At 49.6% G+C, this 16,907-nt stretch overlaps 1 protein-coding gene and 1 non-coding gene across 6 annotated transcripts in view; both read right to left on the bottom strand.

The window, feature by feature from the left end:
• The window catches only part of CPNE2 (copine 2), a 211,081-nt gene that overhangs the window by 12,344 nt on the left and 181,830 nt on the right, over nucleotides 1-16,907 (bottom strand). The gene's annotated exons all lie outside the window — the stretch shown is intronic.
• Nucleotides 16,579-16,718, bottom strand: LOC112551484. Its single transcript, XR_003095785.1, has one exon. It is a non-coding gene; the product is annotated as a small nucleolar RNA SNORA57 (small nucleolar RNA).

A 16,907-nucleotide genomic window follows, 5' to 3' on the forward strand; every position in this document is an offset into this window, starting at 1 on the left:
TTAAGTATAGAAAGGTTGGGAAGCATTGCTCTAGAAGCGCAGTACCCAGAGGGAACTAGCAGTCCTGCTAGCAGACTGCTGCCTGTGACTAGCAGTATCATTAGAGGAGCACCCCCTGCCCCCCCACTATTTATAACTAAGGCCTCTCTCTTCTCCATGACCATAACACAAGATAATAAAGAAACAAACATCTGAGGGGAAAAAGAAGGACATTGGGAGAATCAACATTTAATGCTTAGTGGTCATCCTAATCACCACAGCACCAGCTGTCCTATTCAGAGCCCGGCGCCTTTGTGAATCACTCAAGCTGATGCATCTTACAGCTGATATTTCTTATGTGCTTGTTAATAAAGTGTAGTTAATATCAAAAGATTTAATTCCATGCAAAACACCATACGCCCTATACAGATTATAACGCGCTGATTCAAACACTCCCGTAATGAAAATGCACTTTTCAAAAGGACATGCTCTGCTCACAGATGATTTTGCTCACTCTCCTTTTAGATCCTAAACTGGTGTGAAAAGGGCTGATTGTTGTGTGATCTCTGGTATTCCAAGCAAATACCCTCACCTTAAGGCTACAGTATCAGTCTCTCAGGGTCTCTGAAGGTTGAATTATTGATTCAAAGCAGAGCAGCTCCAAGAGAAGCAACTGAAAGATCAACTCAACAGCACTGGTTCACAAAGTCGGGGGCACACTATTTATGAATGATGCTCCCAGCCCTATTATAATTCAGTAGTAGAAGTCAGCTTCACACTTGGAAATCAGGCCATGAGCTCAAAAATGGGGTTACCCATATTTAAAGATTGAGGATGACTACTCAGTGGGCTGATGATTAAAATATTCATTTGGGATCTGCTTCAGGTTAAATCAGGCAAATATAGGCCTTGAACCTGGGTCTCCCATATCACAGCCCTGACCACTGCACTATTGGTTGGATAAAATAGGTCAGCCTCCCTTAACTATGAAAAACTGGAAAAAATACAAAAAAAATCCTAAAGCTTTCTAGACCGTCCTACTCACAGATCAATCCCAACAAACAGCTCCACACAGACAGGACTTGGGCTCAGAACAATTCTCCCCCTCCTCCCACTCCAGCTTCCAATCTGAACTCAGGGGAGCTTTGGAGAGAGTGTGGGGGGAACTGGGGCTTATCACTACTTAAAATCTTTCTGATGACAGCAATATTTGTTGGGTGAATATATGACCATTCAGTTTCTGATTTGAAATGGCTCCCACTGGTCCTGCCCTTCTTTAAGAAAGGCACTGACCAGTGGCAAACTCACTGCTGACAAGAGTTTAACAGGAAGAGAACATCTGAAACTGCAATACCAAGGTCATGGCTTAACCACAGATACTTTGGAAGGGAACCCTCTTCATCTTCAACCTGATCAGCACCCAACCTGCCCAACCAGAAGGACCAGCCAGCAACCCCCTTCTGGAGACAACACCACCTTGGAGGAAACCTGGACTGGCCATCCCTGGATAGGTAGATATACTAACACCAGTGGTCTCACAATCACTACAGCAGCTACTATATACTATACTACATGGGTTTGAATGAGTGAGGGTGTGAGTGTGTATGCGTGCGTGTACGTGTGCGCGCGCTAAGGTGACCAGTACCCATCATAACCCCCAAAGGTTCACATTTATAATGTTATTGTAACTTCACATCCCATCTAATAAATTAGAATTTAAGATGATCCTGAGAGTTGGTCCTTTGTAGCCAACAACAGTGCTAAAACAATCAGACTTGTGGTCTTTGAGGTATTTGCAACAGAACTGCTCTACTATTTTTCTGTAGGCAAAAAAAACAAAGATGTTACATTTTCCCAGGGGTGCTTCAGGTGAAACAAAGGATGTTTCAAGCCTAAAAATGTTGAGAACCACTGGAGTAAGCTAACCCCAAACTAACGGGGGCTAGGATGAAATTTCCTCTAAAGGACAGAGCAACTCCCATCTACTGAGGAATTCTTTCATGTTCTTTTGAAGCAGCTAGTAATGGTCACTCTTGGATTTAAAATGCAGAAATAAATAGGTTCCTGGCCCTGTACAGTCTGGATAGTCTCCTGTTCAGACCCTGGTCGTATAAGCCTCTGTTCGTACCTTTTTCCTTTAAAACACAGGGCTTAAAGCCGTTCAGTGAGAGAGAAGTATCCTGATGAAGTGGAGCGGGCTGCAATGAGAAGTCCTCGCTGGAGTGACAACATATGTGGGATGCACTCAGGAGGCTTAGCTGCTGCCATACCACAAGCTAAAACACAGCTTGGAAAAGTTTATTAAGGTATGGGGATCGAGACCCAGAGTTTACCATATGCTGCAATGCAAGGCTGAACAGCTCCCATTAGATTCCAACTCCCTCCCCACCAGCATTGTGGACATAGGACGCGTCCACACATGCAGGCATGGGTGCTTGCAGCAGCTCAAATAGCAGCAGCACAAATTTGTGCCAGAGATCTGTTCCTTAGCACACATGCCTGAACATGCAAGTGGTGTGGGGCAAATTGTGACACTTGGGGCAAACTGACCCTGCCCAGTTCCTCCTGGATCTTCAGCCAGGGGGAGCTAGAGCCTGGGGCCAGCACCTGTGCAGGCCCCAGCAGTTGGCCCGGTGAGCAGCTCAAGGCTACTTGCCCTCAGGAGCTTCTGAGGCCCAGTCAGTTGGTATCTATGGACACTAGCCCCTTGTGCCAACTGGACTGCTGAAGCAGCTCTAACCTAGAGTGGCCCCTGAACCCAGTAGGGGCTGGTGCCTGGCTGTGACCTGCTGCCACCTGCAACAGCATCTGCCCCCTCGGACCTGCGGCCCATGGCTGCGCACCTGCCAGACCCAGACGGGGACCACAGGTCTGCCTGGGCTCTGGTACAGGCACTGCAGCAGAGCTGCCTGCACCTCTGGGCAGCTGCCAGTGGGCCGTGGTTGCACAGTTGGCCTTCAGACAGCACTGCTGTCATGTCTTCTGGTGTCCCTGCTCTGTCATTTGGGCAGTTATCACCCAGATGTAGTTTTTGCAGCGGCCCACTTCAAACTGTCAAAGCGTGTCCTCTTGGCCCCAAATGGCCAAGAAGTCATGCACCTCATCTGCCCTCCAGCTGGGTCCCCACTGCTGGCCCTGGGCAGGCTCCTCTGCTCAGATCCCACCACCAGCAGAGATCCCAGTGTTCCTTGCTTAAAAATTGCAAATTCTCTGATAAAAAAACAAAATTCTCTCATTAAAATACTCAAAATCCGTGTTCTTCCACAATTAAAATGAAACACCACTATATAGAGAGAGATCAGTTCAGCAATGTTTTATTGATATATTTACAAGTTTAAAGGAAGCCTGCCAGTGCCACTATCATCATAATAAAATGAATTCTAAATATCTATACACTTCGGTGTTTGCTTTTGGTTTCTCCATCATAGAAAAATCAGAGCTACCCCTGCCCGCTTTGCTCACCAGGATGTGGGGTGCTGAGCAGCAGTGATATGCTGGTGCTCTACTCTGCCCTTGCCCCTCACTCCTAACCCACAGTCCCCCCCAGTGCCCCTCACTCCTGACCTGAAGGCCCTGCCTGCCCCCCACTAGCTCCCTCCCAGCACCAGGACATGGGATGGGTGTAGGGTTTGCGGGGCTGAGGTTTGTGGGGGCAGTGTGGAGCTTGTGCAGGGGTTTGGGGTGGTGTGGGGTTTGTGGGTGGGAGGTTTGTGGGGGTGATTTGGGGGTGGGGTTGTGGGTGGATTGTGGGGGAGTTTGTGGCTGTGGAGGGACTGCAGGGGGGACTGTTTGGAAGGGGTTCGTCCTCTCCGCTCCTGGCTGAGACCCCCGGTGGCACAGGGCTGCCTCAGACCGGTGGCTGCACATGGCGCTGGCCCAGCCCGACTCGCACACCCTCAGACAGCATCAAGCCAGCTCCTGCTGTCACCTGTGGCTTCCAGCAGCACAGGCAGAAGCAGTCCCCCCACCCCCACAGTCCCTCCACCCCGCCCACACAGACCCACCCACCCCTGTGTCCCTACTTACCTGGGTCCGAGACACTGCTGCAGACTTGCCCCACTCCTATTTGCTCCCAGCACATTGAGGCAGAGTGCTGGAGCAGCAGGGGCAGGCATAGAGACCCTCTGACCAGGTCTTCCAGCAGCACAGGCAGAAGCAGTCCCCCCACCCCCACAGTCCCTCCACCCCGCCCACACAGACCCACCCACCCCTGTGTCCCTACTTACCTGGGTCCGAGACACTGCTGCAGACTTGCCCCACTCCTATTTGCTCCCAGCACATTGAGGCAGAGTGCTGGAGCAGCAGGGGCAGGCATAGAGACCCTCTGACCAGGTGCCAGAGTGTCTCTTTGGAGGACCCAGCCTCCAGTTGCCTCAGGGCACATTCCAGGAGTGTGCCCTGTGCCGCTTTTTCCCAGCATGTTTGTTTGTTTTTTTAATACTAGGATTTCTCAGTATCAAAATTAGAGCCCATGCTGAAAATATGCAGCATGGGGAACATTTTTTCATTCCCAGCATGCCTCTTGCAGTGTCTCAAACAGGAATGTGCTTGCTCATCTGGACACAGCCACATACACATCGGGAGAAAATATTATTTGGGGGGACTGGGGGCAGTGCAAGGCATGGTGCAGAGCGCACCGCTTGATCCCCACTCCTCCCTCCTGCATGGCTGTAGAGGGGCCAGCATGCACTGCTGCTCTATGCAACAGAAGAGCACATGGTGGGGGTGCTGGGCATGGCGCTGTGGCAATGCGACATGGCAGTGATGGGACTTGAGCCATGTTTGGTGGGGCTAAGCCCCATTAGCCCTAGCCTTCCTCTGCCTACGCGCGGCTATAGACTCCACTTTGTTCCTATTAACACAGCAATAAATCCAGAGTAGTGCATTCACTGTGCCTTAATAAAGATGGAATCCTGGATGCAGAGGAGAAATAGGTGGGAAGGAGAGAAGACAGACAGACAGAGATCAATTCAGTTTAATGTAACACTGATGCAACTGAAAAGGCCAATTGCAATCCTCCCTCATTGCAAGGGAACTAAATGGCTCAATTTAGATGCAGAGCACATCCCACACAGACTGGAAAAATAAGCAGCAATGAGTATGTAAGAGCATCTCCACTCTCCATTTCTTTCTCTCTTCCCTTCCCATTCCTCTTCATGAGGCAGCCAGTTAAAAGTTCCTAGTAACGTCAGAATAGAGAGATCTATCTACCCCCTTTTCTTGTATATGAAGCCCACAGAATGCCTCATTTCCTAACACGTTCATTCACTAAGTGTTTTCCCTCCTTTGATCCACCCTTGCTTTGGATTGTCCATAAAAAAATAAAACAGGTCCAAAATACCAAGTACATTTTTACTTGAATACGTGCGCTCTCCAGAGAAAGCCACTGTATTTCAAAGCAACAGTAGTTGTACTTATGCACACTTTTAATAGGATTTAGGCATTTTCTAATCTATTCCTGTAAAAGGACACTTTCATCAGTCAAAGCCAAAGAGTCTAACATGCTTCTATGTATTACAATACTGCCACATAAGTGGGATATTTAGGATCATGATTTGTAAGTGCTTGGGATTGGCTGCAATGTCAGAGAGATTCAGAGAGCTACCAACTAACCCTGAAACATTTCCCATAGGGCAGTCTGGCAGCAAGGAAGGCCTGGCTTATTCTACCCTTCAGTGAAAGGTTCCATCGATTCATATGGCTCACCTTACTACCTGATAGACAAGGGGAGGAGGCAAAGGGACATCAAGTGAACAGGAATTGCACATTTGGGTTTTTCTACACACACACAAAAGTCTACAGGTGGAGAAAATAGAAAGATATTCGAGGGACCTAGATACAGATTGTGGCAGAAATGCCACCGTCGGTGCCCCTCTCCAGAGATCTGTCTCCACCAGCCTGAGAGGCTGGTGTTGAATCCCTCAGGGCGGGGATCTCCCACCTTGTCTGCATGACAAAAGCCTGGTGCCTGGGAGGCGATGCTCTGGTCACCTGGGCAAGGGGGGGGAAAGACCCGGCCCTGCGCACGGGCCCAGGTAGCCAGGAATGCTTTGTAGATTGGTCGGCTTGTAGCCAGTATTGGCAGCTTCGATTGGACCGGGCTGCTGAGGTCAGAGAGGTTATTTAAGGGCCTGGGCCAGGAAGAAGGTAGCCATGAGCCATGCGGTCATCCAGGTGAATCTGAACCTGGCTCTTTCCTCATCACCGCATGCTCCAAGAGTGCCCTGCCTCCAGAGGAAACTCCAACCACCTCTGGATGATGCGAGTGAGTAACCTACTAGAGATCCAATCAGATATTTAGCTTCAGTAACTCAGATGCGTGTTTAAACGGCTACCTCAGCCACCCTGGTTTGCTCTATGGGATTCCTTTGATATTCCTGTAAGATTTCTATGATATTGCTCTACCTTCTACCCTGTTTCCACCCTACCCCCTGTAATCAATAAAGTTCTCCTTTGTGACCGGTGTGGGAGACTTATTGAGGGGTGGGTCTAATTTATGCCGAGGAGGCCCCTTAGGTCTGTGGACTAAGGGAGGCTTCCCTAATCAGCCCCTGACTCAGAAGTGAGTCCAGAGCCTTGGATGGTGGCAGCGGGAACCCCAGGCTAGCGGGTGTGCTCCAGGGAAGGGGTGGGCCGAACGGGAGGCACCCCAAGGGAGGCACTCGGAGCCTGGAAGGTGGTCGGGTGCAGGGAGGTGGGCAGCTCAACGCAGGAGCGCCCCCTACTGGCTCGCCACCCAGATATCTAGACTTTCTAGAATTATCAGAATTTAGGGACGATAAAGAAGTTGGAAATGTTATTAAATCTTGTGTCCTAAGGGCTTCAGCCAGTCTCTGCTAGGTGCTGCCCCTCCCTCCCATTACACCACGAGGAAAGGGTCACATTATCCCTCAATCAGAAGTTAGTGCAGAATATGCCTCAATGCAAATTCACTTCCCTTTGTTTCTTCTTTCTGTGAAATTCACAATGGGATCAGAGAAAAGGACTAAAGCACTTCCAGGAGAAGAGGAGGGAACACAACTCATCTAGTGTTTATCAAGAGAGATTTCAAAGGCTCAGTGAAATTAGAGATGATAGCTGATAAGATGATCTTTGAAACTTTGAGAGTTACAGTACAGCATTTTGACAAAGAAACATTGAGAGAGAGAGAGAAGAGAGCACATGGTAGAGCCATTTATATGGGAAGATTTCAGTAAGAATGCTGAGGTAAGTCCTTGTTGGACTGAAAATGTTCTTATCTCTTCATCACCAGTTTCCTGGTTTTTATTCAAAGGAATGCACATAAATGCTGTTCCTTGGTGCTTTCCAGAGAGTGGGAAGAAACTTCCCTTATGCACCTAACATTGCCAGATGGATTATTTTCACTACCTTCTGGAGCACCGGTCACTGTCAATAGTTGTCTACTAGACTCTGTGGATTGATGCTCCATGACACATCTATACTACTATATAAAAGCTAAGACAAAATCACTTGCTGGTATTAAATGCCCAGTATCCTGGCTGTGAATTTGCTTCTACTCTTAGAGGGTCACATATTAGAGTCTATGTCCAACTCCCAAAATCAAGTCCTCCCCCACATCAGCATAAGGGTCTGTGCACTTTTGAATTCTGATAAAAGACTATGGCCTGTATATATGCAACCCTGGTAACAGGAGACATTTCAGTAGTCCTGTTGGACTGCCTGGGACAATATGCCTTTTGCCTTTGTGGGTAGGACAGGCTTCATCATCTTGCACTAACTGCACAACCTAATAATATTTTATATGAATATTCTTAGGATCCATCAGACCCTGCTCTCATTAAGTCAGGAGCAGCCTTTCCTTTCCCAAAACAAAATTTTAGGACCTAGATATGCAAGATACTTATTAAGGCTCTTTGAAACAGCATCGTTTCACTTCGACTTCTGTTTTGCCGTTTCAATGGGACAGTGTTTCATTTTGAGTTTCATTTAGTTTTGAAATCACTGTTCTGTTTCATTTAATCAAACCATTTCACTGTTTCGACACTGTTTCAATGTTTCACCCATAGGCTATAATGGGGAAGCATGAAACTGCTTATAATTTTGTCATTTCTTGCCTGATTCAGATGGAACTTGCAGGGCTGGTAGGCCCTTCTGAGGCCATGAAGCTTGCCAAGTTTCAAGGAGATAGGTGCAGGGGTTTCTGGAAAACTGCACCTCAAATCCTTGAAAGCAAAACTTATGTCACGTGTGTGTGTTAAAGCAAAGCACGATGAAAACTGCAGGCATGCTACCCCCGGTGAGGCCACAAAGCCTGCCAAGTTTCAAGGAGACAGGTGCAGGGGTTTCTGGGAAACTGCACCTCAGGCTGCTGACAAGCAAAACTTGTGACCTGGGTGACAGTGTGTGTGTTAAGGCGCACCCTCACTGGCGCTGGGGCCTCTACATGACATGGTAGTGTGCCCCAATGAGGTCTCCTCCTCCCCTACAGCATCAACCAGTCAACCACCTTAAATGACAACAGGTAATAAAATAACAGTGAGCACTAGCACAGTAGCATGAGCAGCATCTCAGGCAGCCAAACTGTGACAGAGCCTTTCTTTCCTTTTCTGCAGGAGCTTCTTCTCCAGCAGCTGCTGGAACTCTTCCTGCCAGCTCCAGCCCTGGGGCTTATATGTGCCCATGGCCCTGCGTCCTTCTGGTCAGGTGCTAGGGATGTTGGTCTAAGGACATGGTACAGGCAGACAAGGTCAATCTAATCTAGTATCTTTTAGCAGACCAAATGAATAGTTAGAGAAATATATCCTAGCCAGCTTTCGGGTTGAAAAACCCTTTGTCAGGCTGAGGAAGCACCTGCAGTTGGCGTGTGTCTGTGTGCTGTTCCTGGATGGAAGGAATAGTAAAGAAGCCAGAGGCTGGCATGCAATGCAGGCAAGAAAGCCAATCAGTGAAAATGGAAATGGAGGTGTCAGGGAGTGAGGGACAGGCTGGGGTTGGGGGGGGGGAAAGAGGGATGTAGCAGCTAACACGTAAAAGTGGAGAGGTACCTGGGGAGTCTGATGTGCAGCAGGTTGCAGTGTGTCAGAATTACACTATCTATATTGAGTCCATGACTTTCTGTACCTAGGAGGTTGATGAAGTGCAGGTCATATGCTTGTCTGTGAAAAGCGGTTTGTAAATTCAAACAAGCACTGAACCTTGCTAACCTCATCACCAGAAGCCAACTTCCTACAGCCCAAAACACACCAAATGGATCCAGGCAATGCCATGACAAGACATGCAAAACCTGAAAACAATAACTCCAGTATGGAGATATCTTCACAATACATATCTCCATCAGGGCACCAAGTGCTTTGATAGAAAATACGTGGAGACACCAAGCAACAACTGTGCACCAGAATGAGCACACACCAAAAATCTATCAAAGACAACAACAGAACACTACCTGCCTCTAATCCTTCAGGCCTGATCCTTAAAGGGAATTTATAAACCACTTTTCACAGATGAGCCTATGAACTGCACATCAACAACCTCTTAGGTACAGAAACTGATGGACTCAATATAGACATTGGAATTCTGACACACTACAACATGCCAGACATCTGACTTCCCAGGTACCTCTACACTTCTACCTGTGCTGCTACATCCCCCTTCGCCTCCCGCCCCAGCCTGTCCCTCACCCCCTGATGCCTCCTTTCCATTTTCACCAACTGGTTTTCTTGTCTGCATTGCATCCCAGCCTCTGGCTTCTTTACTATTCTTTCCATCCAGGAACAGTACACACACCAACTGCACGTGCTTCCCCAGACTGATGAAGGGTTTTTCAACCCAAAAGCTGGCATCCCAGGTGGCTAAGCTGAGCTCACCTGGAGCCTCACAACTCCACTGCAACCAGCAGCCCTCAGGCCTGTCAAAGATGTGATGGGGCTTGGATTTCCCCAGCCAGGACTGTGCGTGTGCATGTGGTGGCTGGAGGTTATGGTGCCTCCTACCCGCCTTTCACCAAGGGGATCTTCGGTTCTGGCATTTCCTGGGGCTGCCACACTACCAGCAGCCCTATCAGGCCTCCATGACCCTGGCAGAGTGCAGTTTTAGTAGTCATGCCCAGAACCTGGGGCCTCCTCCCTCCCCATAGCCCCAGCTCATACCTCCAAGTTTGTCCTGGCATGGAAGCTCAGCACGGACATGTTCTTCCTCTGCTAGCTCGTGATGCAATGGGTGCCCCCTCCAGCTCTGACAGCAGGGTATTAAATAGTTTTAAAAACATGAAAAAAGGAAATAGGTGCAGACGGAGTGAGGAGGGTGGCACTCGCTCCATTGGACCTGGAGCTTGGGGAGCTCCAGTAGCAGGAGGTTCACCTTGAGGAACACCAGCTGCTCCACCAACACAAGATCCAAACAGGTGGTGTTCTCGCACGGAACACTGATCGGTGGATAGGACAGGTGTTCCCGAGCAACTGTTGCCAAATCCAGACACATCTGGCTGCAGCTTGCTCAGTAGGCCAAGGGGTCACACAGCAGCAGCTCCACATCCTCGGTGAGATAGGCAGTCACCAAGGCGTGAGTGCTACCTGCCTGATGGTGGGGTCTGGTACCTCTGAACCATGGAACTCATGGAAGCCATGCCCTTGGACCACATTGGCAGCATCTGTGGTGGAGGAGGAGACTGGCTGGTGAATGGCGTACTAGCATAGGACAGTGGATCCCCCTCTTCCACGTCCCCCTACCTCTGCCATTCTGACTCCCTGACTCTCTTCACCAGCACCTCCGTCCACTGATCCAGGGTTTGGGTGCTGTAGATGCTGCCCTTCACCCTCGGGTCACACACAGCAGCCAGCACATGGACTGTACTTGAACACAAGGGATCAAGCCATTTCCTGATGCCCTCCTTCAGCCGCCTTACTAATGCCTGCATGTCTGGTGACAGTGGCTTGACCCAACCAGAACATCGATCCCCTGTAAGTTCTCCATTTGACTCTGAAGTTCCCTAACTATAGGGATCACCTGGCTAAGGAGGGCATTGCCAGCGCTGTCTCGGTGGCCTTGAGGAAGGGCTTGAGGACCATCAAGATATAGGAGATGGTATCCCACTCAGCTCTGTTAATGGGGCCACTGATCCCAATCTCCCCGAGCAAGGTCAACTCACGGATGGCCTTCTGTTGCTTCACCAGCCTCTCATTCATCAGGTATGCAGAGTTCCACCACGTCTCCACATCCTGCATGGTTTTGTGTTATGGGATGTTCAGCTCTGTATATTTGTCCCACAGTATCTTGCCCCCCTGGATGCTGCGGTGGAAGGAGCCTGTCACCTTCCTGCATTTGGAAATGAGCTTGCTGGTGGTGCTGGTGCTGTCACTGGCAGCCCTGTCCCCCTCCAAGGCATCCCTGACAATGAGGTGGAACTTGTGTGCCACACAGTGGATGCCAACAAAGTTGGCATCATGAGCTGCTTTGACCATATTGGCCCCATTGACAGTGACCATGAACCCATGGGTGAGCTCGCACTGCCCAACGAGCCACCCCTGCACCAAGCGGTTCATGGCCCCCATGATCCTGTTGCTGTGTGGGACTCATCCAGCACCTCAGCTTCAAGGAGAGCCTACCGACGGCCTGACTGGTCGCACCAGTGCCCCGTTAGGGAGAGGTAGGCGTGATCTCCACCCCGGCTGCTCCAGATGTCCGAGGCCACCTGTAGATCTGCCTTGTGCAGTTCCTCCCTCAAGTACTCCCTGCATGCCTCATACAGGGAGGGCACCTCTGTCCTGCTGAGTGCATGGAGGCACTTAGTAGGATGAGGCCACGAGCATCATGAGCCACCTGAACCCTGGCTGCTCAACTAAGGAGAAGGGCTGGCCATCGACAGCAAGCATCTCTCCAATGCTCTGGGTGATCTCGCTCGCCCTTGCAACTCGCTCCCCCTTTCTGTCCACCTTTCTCCCACTGTTCTAGGGTGGCCTGCCTCTGCTTTGGTGGTGCAGGGGCTTTGGAGTGAGAGGGGGACTTTGCTTTGGGCATGCTCCCACTGGTGCCAGGCTGAGGAGGAGCAAGGGCAAGGGGATGGTGCCTGCGGAGATGCATCAGCATCCTCGTGGTGCTCATGTGTTTTGTTCCTTTGCCCCAGCTGGTTTTGGCTTGGCAGGGCAGGCAGATAGCGTATGTAGGATTATCTGCCACCTCAAAATGATCCCAGACCACACTGCCCACTCACTTCTGGGGTGCGGGTGCATGTGTGGATGCTGCAATTTACCCCTCCTCAGCAGCCAGAGGCACAGCAACAGGTGGAGCAGAGTCAGCTGAGCCACTTGCCTCCGCAACCTCTACCTCAGCCTCCTCTGAAATGCCTCCTAGGGAAGGAGACCTGGCTCTAGAGTAAATTTGAGGGGTGTGGAACACAAACTCAGCTGATTCCCCCTCCTTCTCCAGAATTTCCTTTGCTAGGGCACTCAGATCCAGATCCAGCTCCTTCTCTGGCACTGGAAGGCTCAGCATGGGAGGTGAAATGGGAGTGAAAGACTGTCATGCTGATACTGGTGCTTGTTGTCATGGTGGTGGTGGGGGGATTATGGCTGGTGCTCTTGGAAGGGATGCAGACTCAGGCACTTGGCAGTGGCACTGCTCCCTTCTCCTTTCTGCTCCTTGAAGCCTCATCCCTGCTAGTTGTAGGAAAGAAGCTGCATCTCAGTTTGGAGGGGTGGGGCAGGAACTTACACCTCTCCCTCTACCTCCTCTTCCTCCCCTCCCTGAAGGCTTGCCAGCTGCTTTTCCACCACGCTTCATGGTGCGTTTCATAGCGTCTTGTTTTTATAAAAATAAATAAATGCATCTGCTTTTCTATATAAATTGTACAGTGTAATTTCCAATATAATTATGAAATTGAAAATAATTAATCAATGGATATAATAATAAAATAAAAAGGTCTAGAAAGAAAGCAAAAGGTATTGTGGAATCCCACTTGCTAGGCTAGCAAGTGGGAAATCAAATCAATGGTAGTAGTAACCTTTGTTGTTTAATGCACCTGAGCTGCTGGAAGATGGCTCAATAATTGTCAGACCCCAAGGCAGAAAGCAAGCTAGTTCAAACAATGCTGCCTTTTATGCTGTTTTTCCATCCCCCACACCCAGAGCACTGAGATTGGAAGGGACCTCAGGGAAGGATCATGGTCACTGGCCAGCTACACAGTCGATATGACAGCAGTCCTTCCCCCATCTTCCCTCCTCTTCCCCCTCCCTTTCCTTACTTTCTGTTTCCCTGCTGGCAAGCCCAGCTTCAGCTTTGTAATTCAAAGTATTTCAAAACTTTCAAAATGTTTCAGCTGCCGTGGTTTTGTTTTGAGGCCATTTCAAAGCCCTTCGTTTTGTTTCAATTTAACTGTTTCGAGCTTGAAATGAGCCAAAACAGTTTCATAGTTGGTAGGGTCGGAAGGGACCTGAGCAGATCATCAAGTCCGACCCCCTACCATGGCAGGAAAGAATGCTGGGGCCAAACAACCCCAGCTAGGTGATTATCTAGCCTCCTTTTGAAGACCCTCAGGGTAGAAGTGAGCACCACTTCCCTTGGAAGGTGGTTCCAGATCCTAGCCGCCCTGACTGTAAAGTAGTGCCTCCTGATGTCTAGCCTGAACCTACTCTCAATCAACTTGTGGCTGTTATTCCTAGTTACTCCTGGTAGTGCTTGGGAGAACAGGGACTCTCCCATTCCCCACAGGTCCCCCCTGGTAAGTTTATAGATGGCCACGAGATCCCCTCTCAGCCTTCTCTCATGGAGGCTGAACAGGTTCAGGTCTCATAGCCTCTCTTCGTAGGGCCTGCCCTGCTGCCCCTTGACCATGCAAGTGGCTCTCCTCTGGACCCTTTCAATGCTGGCCACATCCCTCCCGAAGTGCAGCACCCAGAACTGGATGCAGTATTCCAACTGCGGCCTGACCAATGTCACACAGAGGGGGAGGATCACCTCCTTGGACCTGCTTGTGATGCGTCTGTGGATGCACGACAAGATGTGGGTAGCCTTACTGACCATGTCCTCACATTGGTGGCCCATGTTCATCTTGGAATCAATAATGACTCCAAGATCCTTTTCTGCCTCTGTGCTTCAAAAATGACCCATCCACCAACTCTCTGGGTGCAGCCCTCTAGCCAACTGGCGACCCATCTGACTGTGTAGGCATCAACGCCACAGTCGCCTAGTCTTTTAATGAGAATGGAGTGAGAGGCAGTGTCAAAGGCCTTCCTAAAGTCCATAAAGACTACGTCCACCGCAACACCTGCCTCCAAGGATTTTGTGATCTGGTCGTAAAAGGCAACCAGGTTGGTCTGACAAGACCTGCGCCTAATGAACCCATGTTGGTTGCCCCTAAGCATAATCTCCCCTGATGGTCCCTTGCAGATGTACTCCTGGATAATTTTCTCAAAGACCTTTCCCAGGACCGAGGTAAGACTAACGGGCCTATAGTTATCTTGATCCTGCTTCCTCCCCTTTTTTGAAAATGGGGACATTGGCCCTTTTTCAGTCCTCTGGCACCTGGCCAGAGCACCATGAGTGCTCATAAAGCTGTGCCATGGGTCCCGCAATGACCCCTGCCAATTCCCTCAGCACCCTGGGGTGGAGATCATCTGGACCTGCTGATTTAAACACATTCAGCCCCACCAGAAGTTCCCTAACTAGGTCCTCTCTGACCCTAGGCCTGGCAGTGCCTCTCCTGAGTCTGTCCGGAATCCCGGTGTGGGGGATGTCCCGGTCCCTGCTCAGAAAAATGGAGGCAAAGAATTTGTTAGAAAGGTCAGCTTTATCATCTGGTGCAACCACCAGATTGCCAAGTGTGTCCTGCTGGGGCCCCACATTACCCAGTGCCTTCTTTTTACTCCCTGTATATTTAAAAAAGGACTTCTTGTTATCTTTGATCCTGGTCACTAGTCCTAGTTCTGTCTCTTCCTTTGCCTTCCTAACAGCCCCCCTATAGTCTAGAGCAACAGCGGTATAATCCTTTTTGGCAATAGCCCCTCCCTTCCATCAGGTGTATGCCTCCTTTTTAGTTTTCAGACATTCCTGAATGCCTTTGGTGAGCCATGGGGGCTTTTGAGCACTCTTATCCCCTTTGATTTGTGTTGGGACCGTTACCTTTTGGGCTCGGATGATCGTCTCCTTAAGGAACAACCACTCAACTTGGACTCCCAACTCCCCTGCCCTCTGGGACCTCAGTGCCTCACCGATTAATCTCCTTAACTCATTGAAATCGTTCCTCCTGAAGTCAAGGGCTACTGCCTTGTTGCAGGTCTTTGACACCCTGTGCATATCGAAACGAAACAGCTGGCAAAATTTTGCACAGCACTAATATAAAAGAGTTTTACTAGTGTAAAAGAGTGGACACAAGGTTGCAACAATGTAACTTACTAGAATGCAGTATCAAGTTACCCCAGGAAAAAAAAAACAGCAGTAAAAATATAGCAGTTTAAGTTACATTGATGTAGAATAGTGTGTCCACACTTATCCTAGTGTAGCCATTTGATCAATGCAGCATACGTACAGGCTGGGGAGCCAGCAGCATACCTACAGGCTGGGGAACTCCCTTCTTGTCAGTGCAGAGGCAGAAAAGGATCTTGGAGTCATTATTGATGCCAAAATGAACATGGGCTGACAGTGTGGGGACGCAGTTAGGAAGGCCAACTGCACCTTGTCATGCATCCACAGATGCATCTCAAGCAGGTCCAAGGAGGTGATCCTCCCCCTCTGTGCGACATTGGTCAGGCTACAGTTGGAGTACTGTGTCCAGTTCTGGGCGCCGTACTTCATGAGGGATGTGGACAACATCGAGAGGGTCCAGAGGAGGGCCACCTGCATGATCAGGGGCAGGAGGGCAGGCCCTACGAGGAGAGGCTACAGGACCTGAACCTGTTCAGTCTCCACAAGAGAAGGCTGAGGGGGGATCTAGTGGCCGTCTATAAACTGACCAAGGGGGACCAGCAGGCATTGGGGGAGTCCCTGTTCCCCCGAGCACTACCAGGAGTGACTAGAAATAACAGTCACAAGCTGGCAGAGGGTAGGTTCAGACTAGACATCAGCAGGCGCTACTTCACTGTCAGGGCAGCTAGGATCTGGAACCAACTTCCAAGGGAAGTGGTGCTGGCTCCTACCCTGGGGGTCTTTAAGAGGAGGCTGGATGAACACCTTGCTGGGGTCGTTTGACCCTCTGTACTCTTTCCTGCCATGGCAGGGGGTCGGACTTGATGATCTGTTCAGGACCCTTCCGACCCTACAAACTATGAAACTATGAATGCAAAAGGGATAGATGTTATTATAGTGCCTACTGCAGCTGCTAACCCAGGATAACTGGGCATCTGTCTATTTCATATTCTGGTGTACAAAACCAATATAAAAATCACATGCACGTTAAATGTTACATACACAGGCCCTCAGAGACCACTTGCCTTCAAAAATGGTAAATGACCTCCTTTTCCTTGCTCCAACATCCCTTCCACATGATATATAATGGCACCCGTCATTTTGGAGTTTGAATACTAAGCCAATCATGTTCCCAGTCATGCTGACATTTTCCCTTCATCCCACTGAATACTAAGTTCTCTGCCATGACAAATGTCCCAACTGCCCCAGACACCCCTTGTTACTCTCCTGTACCATCTTGGAAACACATGTCCCAGTGAATGAGAATAGAACCAGCAGATGGGAGCTGCAGGTACTGAACACAACACTGGATCTTGCATTTCCTTTTCCTCCGTACATCACACACAGAAGGAACGAGCTACTGCATGCGTGCCAAGAACTGGAGGGGTAAGGCCAGACCCACTGTACTAAGTGATGGATGGAGACCAGAATGAGAAACACTAGTGCTTTATTTAGTGGCTGGTGTAGACAAAATCTATCTTATATCAGATCAGAATCCTCTGTGTACTACAAACCTCCACTGTTACTGCACTTGACCCTGGGAGGGCACCAAGTAAAAGAGTTATTTCCATACT

The sequence above is a fragment of the Alligator sinensis genome, unplaced genomic scaffold (genome assembly GCF_000455745.1).
Source record: "Alligator sinensis unplaced genomic scaffold, ASM45574v1 scaffold1000_1, whole genome shotgun sequence".
Lineage (NCBI taxonomy): Eukaryota > Metazoa > Chordata > Crocodylia > Alligatoridae > Alligator > Alligator sinensis.